The sequence below is a fragment of the Schistocerca piceifrons genome, chromosome 5 (assembly GCF_021461385.2).
Source record: "Schistocerca piceifrons isolate TAMUIC-IGC-003096 chromosome 5, iqSchPice1.1, whole genome shotgun sequence".
Classification (NCBI taxonomy): domain Eukaryota; kingdom Metazoa; phylum Arthropoda; class Insecta; order Orthoptera; family Acrididae; genus Schistocerca; species Schistocerca piceifrons.
This window is the reverse complement of record NC_060142.1, coordinates 299,612,535-299,633,310: the sequence shown is the minus strand read 5'-3', so window position 1 is coordinate 299,633,310 and position 20,776 is coordinate 299,612,535.

Sequence of the window (20,776 nt, the reverse complement as noted above, 5' to 3'; positions counted from 1 at the left end):
GGTGATGGAGTTCCTCTTCAAGACCGGCGATGACTCGGCCACATCGATTCACAGGAAGTTGTTCCCAGTTTATGGGGAGGACACAGTGGGTAGCAGCAGTATCCAGTGGTGGTTGCAGAGGTTTAAAGTAAGTCATTTCTCTCTACTGGACAACCCGCGATGCGGTAGACCATCGACGGCAGTGGGTGATGACAATAAGGAGACCACTGGTCAAATCATCCAAAATTGTAGAAGTATGACTCCACAACAGCTTGCTGAAATGACTCGTTTGTCATTGTGTAGTGTGGTATCACTGGTATAGTCACTAGGGTTGAAAAATCTGTGCACGTTGGATGCCTAGATTATTGACAAGAGAAATGAAAGTGATGAAGAAGAATGTGTGCGAGGGTCTCATGAAGACGTTTACTGAAGAGTGGAAACAGTGTTTTAACGGCGTCGTAACCCAGGATGAAAGGTGGTTGCTTTATTCCGAACCTGAGAGCAAAACCCAATCCATGGAGTGGCGTCATCCGTGTTCAGAATGGTTCAAATGGCTCTGTGCACTGTGGGACTTAACATATGAGGTCATCAGTCCCCTAGAACTTGGAACTACTTAAACCTAACTAAACTAAGGACAACACACACATCCATGCCCGAGGCAGGATTCGAACCGGCGACCGTAGCAGTCCCGCGTTTCCGGACTAAACCGCCTAGAACCGCACGGCCACCGTGGCCGGCCATCCGGGTTCCCCTCGGCAGAAGAATCCAAGACTTTCACGAACAGCAGGCCGAAATGTGATAGCCTCCTTCTTCTGGGAACAGTATGGTGTAATTTTCATTTACTTTTTGGGAACTGACTCCACAGTTAACCAGGATCGTTACTGTTTGTCATTGGACAAACTGCGTCGTGCCATCAGGATCCACAGACTACAGCTTCAGGGTCATCTCATCAGACGACACCATGACAAGGCCAAACCCCATACAGCCCTCATGACGCAGGAGAAAATCGGGAAAATGGGTTAGAAAATTGTTCCTCTTCCTCCCTACAGTCCGCATTTGGCTCCGTCTGAATTTTACCACTTTCGTCGTCTGAAGGCCCACTTGCAAAGTAAAACATTTGGTAGTGAGAAAGACCTTATTTCCTGTGTCAAGCGATGGTGTAAAAGTCAATCATTAGAATTTTACCAAAGTGCATTTACATCATGAAAAGAACATTGGATAAGATGCGTCACAGCTGGTAGGGCTACATAGAGTAGGCTCAGTGTATAGGTAAATGTTCCAAATATGTTAACAAAAAATTTCATTCTCCTCCTCCAAAAAATAAACAAATTAGAGACGACTTTGCAAAACCTTTTGAACGTCTTTGTAAATGGGAAGAGCAGGAAAGCTAAGACGAAATGGCTGCCAGAAAAATGTGGAGACTTTGGAAAATAAATGTTTGTTGGAAGGACAGAATCAGCATACAGGAAAGAGAAAACAACCTTCGGCGATATTAAAAGCAAGGGTGATAACATTAAGAGTGCCGCGGGAATTCCACTGTTAAATGCCGAGGAGAGAGCGGATACGTGGAAATAACACATTGAAAGCCTCTATGAAGGGGAAGATTTGTCTGATCTGATAGAAGAAGAAACAGAATTCGATTTAGAAGAGTCGGCCGCTGTGGCCGAGTGGTTCTAGGCACTTAAGTCCGGAACCGCGCTGCTGCTACGGTCGCAGGTTCGAATCCTGTCTCGGGCATGGATGTGTGTGATGTCCTTAGGTAAGTTAGGGTTAGGTAGTCCTAAGTCTATGGGACTGATGATCTCAGATGTTAAGTCCCGTAGTGCTTAGAGACATTTTGGTTTAGAAGAAATAGGGGACCCAGTATTGGAATCAGAATTTAAAAGAGCTTAGGTGGACTTAAGATCAAATGAAGCAGAAAGGATAGATAACATTCCGTCGGAATTTCTAAAATCATTGGGGGAAGTGGCAACAAAACGACTATTCACGTTGGTGTGTAGAAAGTATGAGTCTTGCGACATAACATCTGATTTTCGGAAAAGCATCATCCACACAATTCCAAACACGGCAAGAGCTGACAAATGCGAGAACTATCGCCCGATCAGCTTAACAGATCATGCATCCAAGTTGCTGACGAGAGTAATATACAGAGGAATGGAATAGAAAATTGAGGATGCGCTAGTTGACGATCAGTTTGGCATTAGGAAAGCTAAAGGCACGTGAGATTAACAATGGAAGCAAGACAAAAGAAAAGTCAAGACACATTCATAGGATCTGTCGACATGGAACAAGCTTTTGACAATGTAAAATGGTACAAGATACTCCAAATTCTGTAAAGAAGTAGTGGTGGGCTATAGGGAGAGACGGGTTACATGCAGTATGTACAACAGCCAGGAGGGAATAATACGAGTGGACGACCAAGAATGAACGCTAATATTAAAAGGGTGTAAGTCAAGGATGTAGCCTTTTGCCCCTGCTGTTCTATATGTACCTCGAGGAGGCAATGATGGAAATAAAAGAAAGGTTCAGGAGTGGAACTAAAATTCAAGGTGAAAGGATGTGAATGATAGGATTCGCTGATGACATTGCTATCTTGAGTGAAAGTGAAGAAGAATTACATGATCTGCTGAATGGAATGAACAGTCTAATGAGTACGGAGTATTGTATTCAGAGCAAATCGAAGAAAGAAGAAGGTAACGAGAAGTAGTAGAAATCAGAACAACGAGAAAGTCAACATCAGGATTGATGGTCACGAAGTAGATGAAGTTAAGGGATTTGCTACGTAGGCAGTAAAATAACCAATGAAGGACGGAGCAAGGAGGACATCAAAAGCAGACTAGAAATGGCAAAAAGGGCATTCCTGGCCAAGATAAGTCTACTAATATCAAATATTGGCCTTAACTTGAGGAAGAAATTTCTGAGAATGTACGTCTGGTGTACAGCATTGTATGGTAGAGAAACATGGACTGTGTGAAAACCAGAACAGAAGAGAATCGAAGCATTTGAGATGTGGTGCTACAGACGAATATTGAAAACCAGGTGGAATCATAAGGTTAGGAATGAGGAGGCTCTGTCCAGAATCGGCGAGGAAAGGAACATGTGGAAAACACTGATAAGGAGAGGGACAGGATGATAGGAAATCTGTTAAGACATGAGGGAATGACTTCCATGGTACTACAGGGAGATAGAGAAAGACTGCGGTTGGAATACATCCGGTAAATAACTGAGGGTGTAAGTTGCAAGTGCTACTCTGAGATGGAGAGTTTAGCAGAGGAGAGGAATTCGTGGCGGGCTGTATCAAACCAGTCGGAAGAATGATGACAAAAAAAAGTTACAATGTGTGAGAAATATTATCGAATGAAAGTGTCATTCAGCATTTAACTGTTGTGCATACTGGTGGTGACACTGGGCTGACCATTAAGTGTTCACTTCCCATATATGACTCAAAAACTAGAACGTCAAACTCTCACTCAGAAATAGACCTTGAAGTCTTCCTTTATTTATTTGAGGTGACTCGCATTTTATATTTTTTTGACGAAGGAAGATATACAAATGCTGACATATTACCTAAACAAAAAAACTAATTGGCAACAAACGCATTATCCTCCACAGCAGGCAAATTGGTAAATAATTATACACTTTCTGTTAATGGCAAATCCTATTGTCCGAAATCACCTTATGATAACAAAACATTCCGTAAGTCACAAGGGGAGGGGTGAGATAGACATTTTGAATTGCTGTATAAGGTCGTGGCCAATACGTTGGTTAAAAGGAGGCAGCAAAATATTAAGAAAACAATAAATACAATTAATTAAACGACAGTAATGTATAGCTATTTTGATAGAAATCTTAAAATTTCAAAGCACCTGAAGTTACTGGAACTCACAGTCTATTACTTGTCAGCTAAATATTTTACAGCTCTATGCTACACTACAACTCAGGGCAACGGTACTAGTTTTAATGCTCTAGTCTTCAGAACATCACGCAAATTTTCTTTTATTCGCAATGTCTTAACCCTTCAGCATATTTCTAGCCATTGTACATGTCCAAAATGTTCAATCAGTGATCCCTTAGCAGTTATTTTCCATGATGCGAGTGACCTAGCGGGAGTAAGAAAACAGTCTCGTACGTTGGGCATTTTGATCGCAATAGCCATACATCAACTTGATATCGACCTTTTCCGCAAATGGTAAACGGTCCATTTTAAAATGGGTAATGTATCACGAAGCTAATACCGTCCGCACTGGCGGAATGTTACGTGATACCACGTACTTATACGTTTGTGACTATTACAGCGCCATCTATCACAAAGCGAAAAATGTGGTCCATCTAAAACATTCATATTTCTTTACGCACTACACGAATATGTAATAAAAATGGGGGTTCGTGTTTTTAAAAACGCATTTGATATCCGTTCGACCTGTGGCAGCGCCATCTAGCAGGCGAACCATAGCGCCATCTGGTTTCCCCCTTCAAGCTAGTTGAGTTTCGTTCTTTGTAGTTTTTTCGTTTGATGCTTATTTCGTGAGATATTTGGCCCAGTCACTATCGATGGACCATAAAAAGACTACGAACAAGCTGACTCTAACAGACACATGTGCTGCCTTATTTTACAAAGGATTTAAAGGCGTTAGATGCCAGTGAGCGTTGATTCATATCAGTGCGGCAAGTTTAAAATTTATGCGGCATTGGGAGTCGAAGCCATGTCCCCTATCCCCATACATTCATTCCTCCCACCATCTCCTCTGCCATTGGCATCTTTGCTCTCCCCTCTCCCTCCCCCACCATCTTCTTCCCCTCTTGGCGGGTGCCCAGACTCGCACACGTTACGTGGACATTCGGGCGCAGGAGATCATCGCCATCAGTTTCTCGTGTGTGCCGTCGTGTTTGTGATTTAGTGTTTATCGCCGCAACGCTCCATCGTTCACTTGTACCGTCTAAGTCATCAGTGTTTGTGCGCAGTGCCGACAGTTTTTCGTGTTTTTTCGTCGAGTGTGAACGGCATCGTGTTTTTAAATTTTTGCATCTACTGTTTTTTAACCACCAATCTGTTACTTTTCTGTCTTCACTGTCTCTTGTATTGTAATGCTTGTGGCTGAAGAGCAGAGTAGATTTATCCGCTGCCAGCCCACCTTTGTATGATGTGAAAAATAACAATAAAGAAAAAAAATTGAAGCCATGTCTCCTGCTTACTACGCAGATGCACTTATTATTTGCGTCTTAAAAGAATAAAATTATTATTGGAAGTATTTAACCGTATTTGCAGTCCTCAGTTTTACAAAATTGTTGCCAGTAATTTTAAGTTCTTTCAAGGCACGTTGGACCCCATTTTAGCTCAGTTTTTGTCGCTGAAGTAAAACTTCGGGTATAGTTTTATAGGCGTGAAGTACCCAGTGTAGAGAGACAGCAGATCACGAAGTTTTATTCGTGAAAAACATCGACTAGAACGTATTTGTTGGCCCCACAACCCTTGTGACGCCTCCAGAACTCTTGCCATATGTTCACTGCATTCATTTACGATACATATCGCATATTACTTGTACATTTTAAGTGCCTAAGTACGGTAGCTTCGATTCTCTGTATCTCAGTAAAGGATAATGATATCGAAAAAACGTTTCAAGAATCACCAGTAACTGCATTTTTAGATGATATGGTAAAAATGTCGACGGTTTTCTGTGACAAAAAACTGTAGAGGTGGCCACGCTTACTATTGGTAATTTTCGTTCTTAAAGCGATGTACAAAGTGTACTTTGAAAGTAATTTTAACTTTTCCTTGACCTGCTGCTAGTTTCATTCTCTCAAGGTGGGTTCTTTTGCGCCCCTCAGAAGAAGTTACTCCAATGTTCTTGCAGTTTTCTGTCAGGCCAGCTGTCCAATAAAGATATTTCTGCATAAGAATTTTTATATATCGTATAAGAAGTCGTTTTACTTCTGCTGCTAGCAGGCCTCTTTTACTGCTCCGATCCATTTTACTGTTTCACTTCCAGCTATATATCGACTCACGTACAATTCCACTACCTGTGTAGTTAATCTGCTTGCATCCGTTTTTTAAATATGTCCATAAAATCTTGGCCTGTATTTTCTTCAGTCAAATATATGAGGTTATACTCTTCAGTTCTATTATTTGTTCTCAGTCTTCGTGTTAATTGGCTCTGAGCACTATAGGAATTAAGATCTGAGGTTATCAGTCCCCTAGAACTTAGAACTACTGAAACCTAACTAACCTAAGAACTTCACGCACATCCATGCCCGAGGCAGGATTCGAACCTGCGACCGTTTCGGTCGCGCGGTTCCAGACTGTAGCGCCTAAAACCGCTCGGCCACACCGGCCGGCCCCTCGTGTTAATTCTTGAATACAATTCGATCACCCGTTTTTCAGATTATTGTTTGCTCTCTCTTTTTAATCTCTTAAATATTTTTCTTTCGGGTTGAAATGAGTGGTTCAGCACCAAGAAGAAACTCTTGTACGATTACTGCACTGTAAACTCCCAGTTTTCTTGAGAAGTGTTTATTAATATGTAGTATCTATATGTTATGTAAGTCTAAAGGCTATTACCATTTTGTGGCAAATAATTTTGCAACCTATATTTTATAAATGATAGAGGAGCAACAAGTTGTATTTTTTTGCGGGTTTTATTATGCAAACCCAGATTTCGGCTAGTGCCAAGCCATTATCAATGCAGTATTTCTTACACTCGATGCATGTTAGTTCCCTTTTGTTCGGGCGTCAGTCACAGCTCTTTGAATACTACTTTGAGTATCTAAGTACTTTAATTCAACCGACTAGGACCACTTGACGCCCTCGTCCTCTGTTGAGCACTGTTTATTTTAAAGCAGCTTCGGTCGTTATTGGAGTTAATGAGATTGATGTGCGTGAGACGAAGCTGTATGGTCCCCTTCTGTTTAAAGAACACGATTTTTCTGCGGCGAAAACCCGGATAGTATTCTTCTCCGTCTTCTTTCTCTTTGCCTTACCCCAGCATCGGCGCAAGGTCGACATGGTTACTGGCGGGTTTATCGATGTTAGCATAAGAGGTGACCGTATGTTCTTCCTGTCGCTAACACGTTACCCTTCGCCACCACCTTCGGGACGGAATATCTGTACCCCAACACTCTGCTTGTGTGAATGAGCGAAAGTTTTCTAAATGTCTGCCAATCGTGTAACTGAGGCCGAGACTTCGGTACTAGGCCGACATTCCCTTACAGGCATGTGAGAAGCCACCGTAGAACCGCAACCAGGCTGAGCGACACACCGACGCTCTTCACTAACTCGCCGAACGAATGTACCACATAACGGCTAACCCACATACATTCCTGTGCAGAATTTCAGCTGAGATCAGGTTGATCATAATTAGGAACCGGGACCTACAAAATCTGCTACTCCTATCAGGTTACAAAGTATGCATGTAGAAAGGCCACGTGTGAGAAAAACAGAAAATGCATAGTAAGCTAAGTGCAAGTGTTTTGGTAAGCTCACCTATAAATTCGATGATGACTAATAAAAAGCACACAAGGTAGAATAAGAACATTAGCAACAAAAAAAAACATCAAAGACGATACAATGTAGTATCCCACATCCCACGAGAACAACATGTCCCTCCACTCCAAGATGAGTAAATAGTGATGCGAACGTCACACACGGTGGGATGAATACGGCTCAGGCATCTAAGCAGGAAAATTTAACGTTTTTAGGGTCCTGCTTGTCAGTTCGCAATGACGGAACCATTACGGGATCACTTTGTTCCACATCTGCCTCACTCTCTGTCTGCCCGACTCTTAAAAACCCATTTCGTCAGTAACTGATAGACGTATACAGATGAAACGTACATTACAGACTGAGGTCTACGGTCTCTTGGCAGTGTAATAAATGTAAGCTTCTAAGACAAAGCAATCAAAACATATAGGCATTTACGTCACGTATTTTTGTACTAGCATATTCACTCTTCAAGCCGTGTAGGGTACTTCCCGCTCTCGTAGAATCATGAAATTTGACAAAAAGTAAGGCTTACATTGAAAATGAAGAAAAAATCGTAAAATTTTGAGTCTGTAACTATAACTCACACAAAGTTTTTGCTTCCACTTGTTATCGGACACCATATTTGTTTGTCCATCCATCTGTTAAGACGTTTTTTCTCATGGAGGGTAGACTTACCAAGTTGAAATTTGTATCACTAAGACCTATGGTACCTTGACGGTGTGTCAAATGTAAGCGTCTCAGGCAATGCAATGAAAAGATATGGCCATTTATGTAACATATTTTTATACTCAAAAGCTTACTCATTAAAACGTATAGGATACCACGCATTGGCCGAGAATCGTGAAATTTTGCGAGAAGCCAGAATACATAGTACAACTAAATAAAACAATCATAATATTGTTAATATGTATTCTATCACAAGAAAAAAGTGTTCCTATTGGATTAAGTTTGAAAGGAGATTATTGGGGCGCATTTTTATGTGGCAACCGAATGTGATTTTATAAACGATATATGTCACTGATAGGCTTTATATCGCTGACTGTGTAAGACCACAGACCCAGAAATGCTGTTTCTGGTCTGAGATTATTATAGTGTTTTAGTAAGAGAGCGGTGGGTGCACATTTGTGGGTTGCTGTCGGTGAGCGAAAGACGATGGAATAGCCAGTTATTGTGATGTGCTGTGTAAAGCCAGCAAGTGTTAGATTATGGAAGGTATGTCAATATTGTTGAACCTGGAAGCAGGAGTTTTCATGCAAGCAAGGTAGAGATGTTGAATAATTATGATTTTTGTTTTGCCAGCGTGTTAGTATAAATGATTTGGCTGATAATTTGTAATTGTTGAGTAACACCAGAATATAAATAAACTGATTTCATAAAAAAGGCTAGTTAGATATTTCTCTATTGTAATGTTTCTGTGATTTGTTAAGCGAACTATATGTAATTTGATGATTTGCAGCTATGCTGGTTTAATGAGCTTACATAATACTTGATGTTTAAATCCCATTGTTTGTGAATCAATTGTGAATAATGTAATTTCAATTGTCAGATGTTTCTGAAAAGCCACACTTAACTTGCAGTATAATTTTGCTAAAAAAAAAACTTTAGTGTTAGTAATTCAACATAATCACTACCGCCTCCCTGTCCAGGTCATATATATTTTTTTAAAAGGTTAGATTTTCTTAAATGTTCTCTCGTTTATCAGCCAAAATAATTTCATATGCATTTGAAGTACTATGCCAGCATTGCTGAGCCTGTAGCTAGTATATTTCTGTTTTTAATGAGAGGCCAGAATATATTGCGTTACGCCGTTGCTGCTTTAGACAATTTAATTTATTTGTTACGTGCACAGGGACCAAAGTTATCAGTTATGAACAAGTCCAGATGATTCAGTGCCTAAGGGGCTGAATGTATTTTGCAGTGACTGTATTTGTTTATTGGTATTTGGGGATTGCATTGCCCAGTCAATTCGTGTAATGTTTTGCTAACAATAACACAGAGTAAGCACATCATTTTCAGTTACAACACGCAACACGATAATTCGAGTTCAGTACCCGTTCCAAGATCAGACATTCATTCAAATTAAATTTTAAAGTTTTTCAAGTTACCAGTCTTCACACAAAAAATTTAAAAAATCTATAAGTCTTGCAATTCCCGGAACCGATATCTTGCCAGTAGCAATATCGATAGCAGGCAAAAATCGTAGAGCTCCTCGATTTCCGAAATGGATGAGATGTGTGTATAAATAAGTTTGTATGGAACCCTCATAACGTGGATTCTGCTCGCAAATGTCTAATTCTTTGTTAATTTACACAGAGTTATATTAATTTTTCAAGTAATAATCCTTTAAATGAAAACTATTCAGTTAGAACTACACATAAATTAGCAGTAAATTCATTTTATCAGAATAAAAATCTGCACGAATAGTTTGACGACGTTAGCAGCAGCATGGACTATCAGCTCGGAGACCATGGCTGCGGTTACCCTTGACGCTGCATCGCACACAGGAGCGCCTGCGATGGTGTACTCAACGACGAACCTGGGTGCACGAATGGCAAAACGTCATTTTTTCGGATGAATCCAGGTTCTGTTAACAGCATCATGATGGTCGGATCCGTGTTTGGCGACATGGCGGTGAACGCACATTGGAAGCGTGTATTCGTCATCGCCATACTGACATATCACCCGACGTGATGGTATGGGGTACCATTGGTTACGCGTCTCGGTCATCTCTTGTTCGCATTGACGGCACTTTGAACAGTGGACGTTACATTTCAGATGTGTTACCCACCTTGGCTTTACCCTTCATTCGAACCATGCGAAACCCTAGATTCCAGTAGTATAATGCACGACCGCATGTTGCAGTTCCTGTACGGGCCTTTCTGCACACGGAAAATGTTCGACATTTGCCCTGGCGAGCACATTCTCCAGATCTCTCACCAACAGAAAGCGTTTGGCCAATGGTGGCCGAGCAACTGGCTCGTCACAATACGCCAGTCTCTACTCTTGATGAAGTTTGGTATCGTATTGAAGCTGTATGGGCAGCTGTACCTGTGCACGCCATCCAAGCCCTGTTTTACTCAACGCCCAGGCGTATCAAGGCCGTTTTTACGGTCAGAGGTGGTTGTTCTGGGTACTGACTTCTCAGGATCTATACACCGAAATTGCGTGAAAATGTAATCAGATGTCAGTTCTAATATAATGTATTGGCCAACGAATATCCGTTTATCATCTGCATTTCTTCTTGGTGTAACAATTTTAATGGCCAGTAGTGTAGTTATAGTTCAGTTTCAGAATTGTAAACACGTTGTTCTACATGATACATAGAACAGTAAAATATAGGTGCTCCCTCTTTTGATTTAAGAGTGATTGCCCGAGACAGTATGTACAGAAAGAAGTCTTTTCCGGCACGTGAGCCGTATATTCAGTAAGTACACACAGGTGGCTCCACTGACGGGCAGAAAACGCAGCCGGTACTCCGTGATCGGCCGCAGAGTGCCTGCTGAAGTGGAGGCCACGGTGTCGGACAATAACGACGCCACTGGAGGTGGAGACGGCCGCACAAAGCCGCCTCCGCCTTTTGTAGGCGGCGCCGCTCCACGGCCACGAGTGCCCTTATACAGCGCTTCTTGTTTGCCTGTGGGAGGGGTCCTAGTCTGTGGCCGCGCAGGGAAGAATTCGCGGAAACGTGACAGTCGTTTTTATTGGCCGCGACCGCTCCGCCGGGCTTTATCACGGCCACAATGCCGCCGCCGCCGCCGCTGCCACTTCATGTCCGCTTCCGTCGGTCCGAAAAGGAAAAGGGATCAACTCTTCCTCAAGATTCCATCCCTTGATCATTTTGTCTCCTTTCCGCTAGGCTTCCACGTGACTCTTACATTTCTTTGCTCGTTGTCATCCCACGAAATAAAATGAAAATCGTTAAAGCTTCGTAGCCTGGCCCTGTTAGCAATGATACTGGGAAGTCGGAAACAGCAGACGTTTTGTTACTGTGTTGTGTTATTGTGTTGCAAACAGAGGCGCAACCTGAAAACTTTTTGAAATATCTCTTCTTTCTTCACTGAGACAAGCTGGTATACCACAAAATTGCGTATGTAATCTCAAGAAGACATGGAATAGTTTACTGTTTCTCAGCATTGTCCCAAGATATACGAGGGGCGTTTTGTACTTCAATACATTTTATTCTGAGAGCACGTTGGTTTTATTCAGGAATCCAATACATCATATTATTTCCACTCTTTCGGCTACAAAAGACTATATTTCAACTTAGTCTCCGTTCAATGCAACGGCTTTGCGCCACCCTTCTGAGAGGGCCCATAGTGCCCTCGTGATACTACTGTACTGGTCGACGTCAGAGCCTACGTTCTGCTAAACCAGTAACCTCCTCATAGTCCACTTGTTGCTCCCTGCAAAGTACGTCCTTCATTGGCAAGTATGACGCTGTATTACCACCATATTTGTTGTAAGGTTGTGTTACGACATCCGAATATGTCGGTGAGGTTTTGCCTCAGTAAGCATATCACTGCAGGTCTGGTGGGAAAATGGAATGCTACGTATGGTCCTACTCACCAGCATAAAATACACGCAACTGTGACTGAAATTTTCAATAAGGAAGTATTATTTTTGCCTGAGTACATGATTCATATATTCTTAAATGGATCATCATTGTAAGGGGAGTAAGTATGGTGAAATTGGTCAAAAAGCGACATTTTCTGATTATTATCTCTTCATAATATTTGATCTCTCCTGAATAATTTGATGCGTCATTTGTCGATTAATTCCAATTGGAACTGTACTTTTTATCATTTCAAAGGTAATAGTGCAAGCGTAAAAATCCGGTCTTTCTGCATTGACTTGCTATATCTGGAATTATTCAATCTACAAGGCTGTGGTTTTCTGCTATTTATTCCTTTAATTCATGTTAAGAAGTTTGATGCACCTTGTAAACATAAATGGCAGTATTTCACATGCATCTTGTGGTTTTATAAGTGCTGAACTGCAAACCTAGTAGTTTAGTGTATTATTACACGTTATTTTACCTCTTTTCAACATGACGAAAAGAAAGAGTTCTCTTAAAGAGCGACGTTTCCATAGAAATCAGCATACGACTGGATCCAAATTCAATGCGGATACTGAAATACATGTTTCACAGACACACGAAAAGGACACGCCTACTAGTGCTTCTAGGAGGAAACTTGGAAACAATGAGAATTTATTTACTGACAAAGGAGATCATGTAAATAGTTTATTAGATTTCAGTGTGTTAGGACTAGTTTTACAAGATGCTGAGTCATGTAAGGTTTGTGGTGGGCAAATTAGCATCTCTAAGGACACATCTGCAAGGGCTGGACTAGCTAACAAACTTGTTGTTCAGTGCAAAGTTTGCAGGCTCTCTAAGTCATTTTGGACTTCTCAAAAGCGCAAGAATGACTTGTTTGACAGCAATGTTAGATTCATGTGTGGAATGAGGTGCGTAGGTAAAGGATTGACTGCAACTCAAGTATTATATGTGACGCTGAACTTGTTAAACCCAACAACCAGATCAAGTAATTACACAGAAGTAATTGGTGAATGTGTCAAATCTCTTGCGGTTCCTTATATGGAAGACGCTGCTAAAGAAGCAGTACATGCTAAAGAAGCGGTACATGACAGACTTATCTAAGGCAGTTGATGATACACGGCAGAAGAGGGGCCACACAGCTAAATATGCAGTTGCAACTGTCACTAGTGTAGGCATAAGTAAAATTTTAGACATCGAAGTGCTAACTAAATACTGGGATATGTCTAAAACATTTGACAATGAAACAAGTGAAGATCATAAAACAAATTTTGCCGGGAATTATGAGACAACTAGTGGGGGTATGGAGGCTGCTGCAGTTGTTTCTATGTTCAGACGCTTACAGTAGGACAGAGGTGTGTGCTACACTGAGTACTTGGGGGATGGTGATTCGAAGCCCCTCAAATCAGTCGTGGAAAGCCAAACTTATTCTGAAAAGTATATTTTGAAGATTGAATGTGCATGACAACGTTTAATGATGGGAATAAGGGAAGAATAAGGGTACTAGAGCAACTTTGTATTACTCTAGGAGACAACACAGTGCAAGCCTTCCAGCGAATGGGTCGATTCAGGAGAATTAAAACGCGCAGCGTACAACAGAAGAAATCACTAAATAAACCAAAACAGGAATAGAAGGAAACTTCTAGGTTTGCAGGATGATCAAGTACACGATTCAGATAATGGTGATTATGGGCCTGGCTGTTTCTAGTAGCTGGCCTGGCTCCATATATGAGCTAATACCAAATAAAATGTTTAAACTTAACTTCCCGGAAATGAAATTTTTCTAAATATTTGACCGAATGATCTCAGGAGCTCTTACAGACACTTATGTCTTATTTGTCGTAACCAAGAATGCTCCACGCTGGATGAGAATCCTGACTTCGTGGAGGGAATTACAACGTGTTCAAAGTATTCATTTCCTTGTTCTCCTGCATCTTCAATGACCAGTTGCCTGAGCTACCTAGTGCCTACTTTCGAATTGATTTTGTAATCATTGAAACAAAATCACATAACGGTCATCTGGTCGAACTGGCAACGTAGTAGGATGCGGAAATTTCCACAGGAACTATGGGCTTGCAATTGTACGCTGTGTGCTGTGTGAATTGATGAGCCAAAACATTACGACCACTTCCTTAGTAGCTTGTTTGTCCGTCTTTGGAACAAAATACATCACTGATTCTTTGTTCCAGGAATATGACAGTTTATTGGTACGTTTGTGAAGGTATGTGGCACCTCCAACCACTGAAGCATGGTTTTGGCTCCAAGCCATGGGCAATTATACTGATGAAAGGTGACATCGTCGTCGCGGAAGACATCAAGCATGATGGGATGCAGTTGGTTCACAGCTGACATCGTGTCTTCGACTTTTACCATAGGTCCATTGCATGCGCAGGACAATGCCTCCCATAGCATAATGCTGCTCACAGCAGCCTGCGTCCGTGGCGCACTGCACATTTATAGCCACCACTCACATCAATGACGGCGTTCCTGGAGACGACCATCGACATAGTGTAACAAAAATGTGATTCATCGAAGAGCCGACACGTTTGATCGATGGTCGAATACCGATGGTCCTATGTACACTGTAATCGTAACTGACGAAGTCGTCAGGGCAACAAGCGAACACGTCTGGGTGGTCTGCTGCGGAGCTCCATGATCAACAATGTACGATGCACAGTGTGCTCCTACCGCGCGGGATTATCCGAGTGGTTTAAGGCGCTGCAGTCATGGACTGTGCGGCTGGTCCCGGCGGGCATGGGTGTGTGTGTGTTTGTCCTTAGGATAATTTAGATTAAGTAGTGTGTAAGCTTAGGGACTGATGACGTTAGCAGTTAAGTCCCATATGATTTCACACACATTTGGAACAGTGTGCTCCGAAAATTTTGTGCGTGTACCAGCATTGTGCTCTTTCGGCAAAGTTGCCACAGATCACCATCTATCATACTTTACACAGCACACAAGCCTCTGAACCAGACGTTCTCTGAAGAGTCGTGGACGTCCAACCATTTAGCACCTCGTCGTAGTTTCACTGTCATTCTACCTCTTTCTGTAGATGCTCACGACAGTAGCACGTGAGCATTCGACGAGCTTCGACGTTTTCCAGATACTCCTTCATGGGCTCTGCGTTACAATAATCTACCCTTAGTCAAAGTCGCTTATCACAACGGATTTCCCCATTTTCAGCTCGTATCTTCGCTAGGATAGCCCCTGTCCGTGTCTGGTCCACTCACATATTTTTGTTACCACCTCACGTAACTCTTACAGACACATCTGTCTTATCTTACATTATGTTACCTCTTAGTATACTACACCTGCTGAACCACCAAAACATCTCTACTTGTAACGGTTTTTACTTAGAGAAGCAACAGGGGATTTTTTTTAAAACCATTAAACATAACTGTTGCAAAATCATGACTAATCGTTTGTTTGTACATTCTGATCCTGGTTCAGTAATCAGAAAAGGAGTGAAACTATACTTCCTAAAAATTTCAGATCTTTATATCTCTAAAGTTCTGAGATGAAATGAAATGAGCATATGGCATCGTTGGCCGGGAGGCCACAGCCGGAGAAGTTCGGCCGCTAAGTTCAAGTCTTATTTCAGTCGAGGACACACTGGGCGACTTGCGCGCCGGTGATGAGTATGAAATGATAATGAGGACAACACAACACCCAATGCCCGAGCGGAGAAAATCTCCAACACCGCCGTAAATCGAACCATGGCCCTCTTAAGGCGAGCATACTTCAACCCAGCTAAGCAGGCGGACTGTTTCTGAGATAATTTGTCATCAATATTGCAAATTTAACACTGTAGTTATAGGACGTACGTACCCCCGTTAATTAGTCCCTCTCTTTGCACACCATTTATTTTGGTTTGGAGTCAATGTATATGATTACTAGGGTGGACTAAATTTGCAAAAATATCAAAATATCAGTGTCACTAAAAATTTAAAAAATACCACGTTTCTGCTAAAATGCAACTGAAAATAAATTTTTTGTTGCATCTCACTTAACTTAGATGTTGTGTGTTTTTGTTATTTCCTCATTATAATTTTTTTGTGCTACATAAACACGTGATAATTAATACAGACCTGCAATGATTATTTCGTTATTATTTGAATATAACAGTGCACGGAAAGTTTTATGATTGTTATTATACATGTATCTGCAATCCAAATATATCCAGAATGAATTTTCACTCTGCAATGGAATGTCTTCAGATACGATACTTCATGGCAGATTAAAACTGTGTGTCGTAATTCAACTTTACATTTCATGAGGAAGTGCTCTACTGACTGAGCGATCCATGCACGACTCACAACCTGTCGTCAAGTTTTTACTGTCGACAGTACCTCATACTTTCAAACACAGAATTTATCTTGCATACCATCTGACACTAACAGTACTGGAACAATGGATACTGTGGAGACGTGTCTTAGTCACACTGCCGAGGATTTTTCACCCAGCAGCGGAGTGTTTGCTGATCACAAACATTGTCAGATTAAAAATGTGTGCTGAAAACATTTTTTTTTGCAGATGAGGTAACCACACTGAATTTTAAGTATCACTAGGGGGCTCATTTTGCAGTCTTGCCCGATGAATGACGGCTACTTGGCAGAAAGATCTGAAGCGGATAGGCACGTGGTTCAGGGAGTGGCAACTGACCCTTAACATAGACAAATGAAATGTATTGCAAATACATAGAAAGAAGGATCCTTAATTGTATGATTATGTGATAGCGGAACAATCACTGATAGCAGTTACTTCTGTAAAATATCTGGGAGTATACGTACGGAGCGATTTGAAGTGAGGTGATCATATAAAATTAATTGTTGGTAACGCGGGTGCCAGGTTGAGATTCATTGAGAGAGTCCTTAGAAAATGTAGTCTATCAACAAAGTAGGTGGCTTACAAAACACTCGTTCTACGTATACTTGAGTATTGCTCATCAGTGTGGGATCCGTACCAGATCGGGCTGACAGAGGAGATAGAGAAGATCCAAAGAAGAGCGGCGCGTTTCGAGCAAACTCAAGTGGCATACTCTGCAAGAGAGGCGCTCTGCAACGCGGTGGAGCTTGCGGTCCAGATTTCGAGAACGTGCGTTTCTCGATGGGGTAGCGATATATTGCTTTCCCCTACTTATACCTCCCGAGGAGATCACGAATGTAAAATTGGAGAGATTCGAGCGCAGGCTTTCCGGCAGTCGTTCTTCCTGCGAACCATACGCGACTGGAACAGTAAAGGGAGGTAATGACAGTGGCACGTAAGGTGCCCTCCGCCACAAACCGTTTGATGGCTTGCGGAGTATAAATGTAGATGTAGATGTAGAACCACACCTCCCAGTCTTCCTGTGGCAGCCGAAAATTTCCACTCTTGCGGCAGCTGGCGTGTAACGTGGGATCTCAGTTTCACGTCTTACACTGCCGCCTTGTTGTGTCACTTCCCAGATCTGGCTGCTGGCTGCCTAGTCGATTGCACACTGCTGAAATGTCTTCCATTGTAAACCAGCATTTATGAGCTGTCAAGATGGCTGTAACTTTCAAAAATCATGCTAGTTTGTATCAGGCGTGCCTGTTCTTCATTCTAGTGTTGTCGGATGTTTGAGACTCGGTAAAATGTCTCCGTTGTAAGTCAGACTTTTAAATGGGGCAACCATTTAAGAGCAGAGCAAACCCATCGGGATTTTGTGAAAGTCTCACATGTAGGTGGGGCCTAAGTGGAGCCCTCTTGTTCTGACGATCTGGCTCTTAAGTGTGTTTGGGTGTTGGCTAGCAATTTGATGTGGCTACGTTAAAGTATTCATTAATAATCAAAACACAGGTATTTTCCATTTCCTGTGTCTGCACCAAGGTACACAGTGAAAGGTCTTCTATAGCTGAGTAACTCCCAGTATACAGAGTATAATAAAGAAGATATAATAGGATTTTTGTAGTACACAATATATGTGTTGCAATGTATCTGTATAATGAAGCCACACTGTACGGTTTCTATAATGTTACTCTAAACTGAGCGTCCTGTCGTCCAATAAAAGTATAAGTCGGCATCTAAACAGAATGGGGCATGTATGCTACATTTACATATAGATAAGACAAAATGTAAATTTACTTTGAGTGAATTAAAAAGCAGAAAACATTACAGGAAGAATTATGGTGCTGTCGGAGCTATGTTGTGCGTGATAGAAAGGTAACTAACATTTATTATATTTCATTTAAGTGCCAATGACATTCTAGTTTGCCAGACTTGACGATGACTATGAAACAAAAATTTCAGTAGAGATAAATAATGTGCGGTTACAATTAAAGGGCAGCTACGCATGGAGGTCTAATTGTCATATCGTAAATCATGGTAATTATTATATGGCTGCGAATCTTGGTAGATATGCTAGAGCGTTAATACGGAACCGATTTACTATGGGAATAAAGCAGTTCCAGTTTATCCCACAACGTGTATATCGGGCGCTGTACACTGTTTGTGTGATGGTATGACATCCACGCTGCCATTTGCCAAGGCACAACGTTAATGAATAGTGTGGCTGTCAAGAAGAGAGACTATGTGCTGTCAGTCAAACTCTTTTTTATGAACAACAGCGATTAAAAAGCAGCACTGAGACAGCATCGACGACTGGAAAGTCTGAGGAGAGAACCGATGTCATTACGTTGTTTAAAGAAGACGACAATGAAACTCGAAAACCCGGGTGAACTTTCCTGTATGTCCATATCTCGAGAGATGGTTGCAGGATCGGCTGTTCATTAAAGGACGTCAAATCAAACACCTTTCAGCAGTCTAATTTCCAAACTTATTTTATTTGGCTACCAGTTTAAGCGATTTACTACGTAATCTTCAGGCCCCTGCCCAACGTGTAGGAAGATTACACCGTCGGTTCCGGTCAAATTTGTGGCAAGCAATCAAATAGTGGTATCTGTAGCAAGCAAAAAGCTACAGAAACCAGTATTTGAATGCTTGCCCCTATTTTGACCGGAGCCGACGGTGTAATCTTCATACACATCGGTGAGGGGCCTGAAAATTGCGTAGTAAACCACCGAAACTGGTAACCAAATAAAATGTTTGGAAAATTAGACGGCTGAAAGCGATTGGTTGGAGATCCATGGGTGAACTTGGTGTACCACCAGGAAGAGGAAGTCTTCTTATGCCTGCTGTTGCTGTAGCTGTCCACGCAGCACGTGCCTTGGGTAGTGCTGGTGGTCACTTATTGTCACGAGAATTGTCTATTCCATAGTCAAAAAAACAGAAAACTTTTCAGTCTGCATTACGCTGATACCCGTACAATATCCAGGCGGATCAGCAACTGAAACCTCATGATCTCCAGCGACGTTCTGAATAACATTCATGCTCATAAATTAAGGATAATTGCAGAATGTGGTGCAACACAACGTGGCACTACACAGAACTGGCGCTAATTGCATAGGCACATATGGAAAACACACGACACAGTTCTGTAAGTCCACGGTATTGGTGATAAGTTGAGAGAACCGTCCCGAAACACATGCGCTACAAAACGCCACTGTTTCCTGCGCATGTACCCCGACATAAATGTGGGATATGGTCACCAGTACACGTACACAGGTCGCACAACGGGTTGCCAGACTCTGGATCAGGTGGTCGAACAGTTGCTAAGTTATAGCCTCCCATTCTAGCACCAGTGCCTGTGGGAGCTCCTTAAGTGTCGTAGGGGTTTAAAGATATGCAACGATACGTCAACTGAGAGCATCCCAGTGTAACCTCCCCACAAAAATATGATAATGCAAAAATGGAGCCAAGTGTAACCTCCCAAAGAATATCGTTAAACGGAAATGTGCCAAGCGTAGCCTCGCCACAAAAAATAATAATTAAACGAATTTTTCTAGTATTGCAACCTCTGATCAAAATTGGCTCCCATTTATTGTCTGTATGCAGAAATGCATTCACAGTTAATATTCCCACAAAATTCTTTTCTCGTTTAATGTCAGGTTCGAAATAGAAAAGTTCCTAAACACCAAGGACAGCGGCGCTGACCTTCGGCCCTGTATTCTGAATAAAAAAAAGCAAAAAATTCTTACCTCAATAAAGCTGCAATTATATCTGCTCTTAATTAGTCATTTTTCGACACAGCTTCGTGCAATGCTGGCATATATTTTTTTTTGATTCTTGGAAGCAATGATAATGCATTGGAAAAATTCTTTAAATTGAAATGAATGCTTTTCTTTAAAAGAGTTACTTTATATTATAAAAATTATTATTGGGGCATTTTTTTGAACAAATTAAATTACAATTAACATACATTATTAATTATGCGCAAGGCTGCTTCTTTACCTTCTACAACAATACTCATCCTCCAGAATCCTGACCAGAGTCGTGAGCAGAGCACACAGCCGACGCTTGCCGACTCCCGCCGACTACTACCGACTCGCTACTCGACTACTGCCCACTCGCGCAGTCAAGCGCAGACTAGCGACAAGCAACAACTAACGATAAACTACTCTCTGGTCAGAGATTCTGTCATGCCTCGTCCATCGCCGGCAAAGCATACGTCTTACATAACCCTCCATTCGGGGGGCAAATATTTGGCAGCGATGGTGAGTCAATTGGACTTGCCATGAGCAACAAATTTTTCTTAATTAACTAACTTTACAATCACAGAATATGTACAAATATATAGGTGCAGAACGTGAAATAAAATATAGTGCACACGCATTGAGTACAGAACATATCAAGCAAAGACAAAATGTATACACAATGGGTACAAGACATATTAACCAATGGCAAAAGTG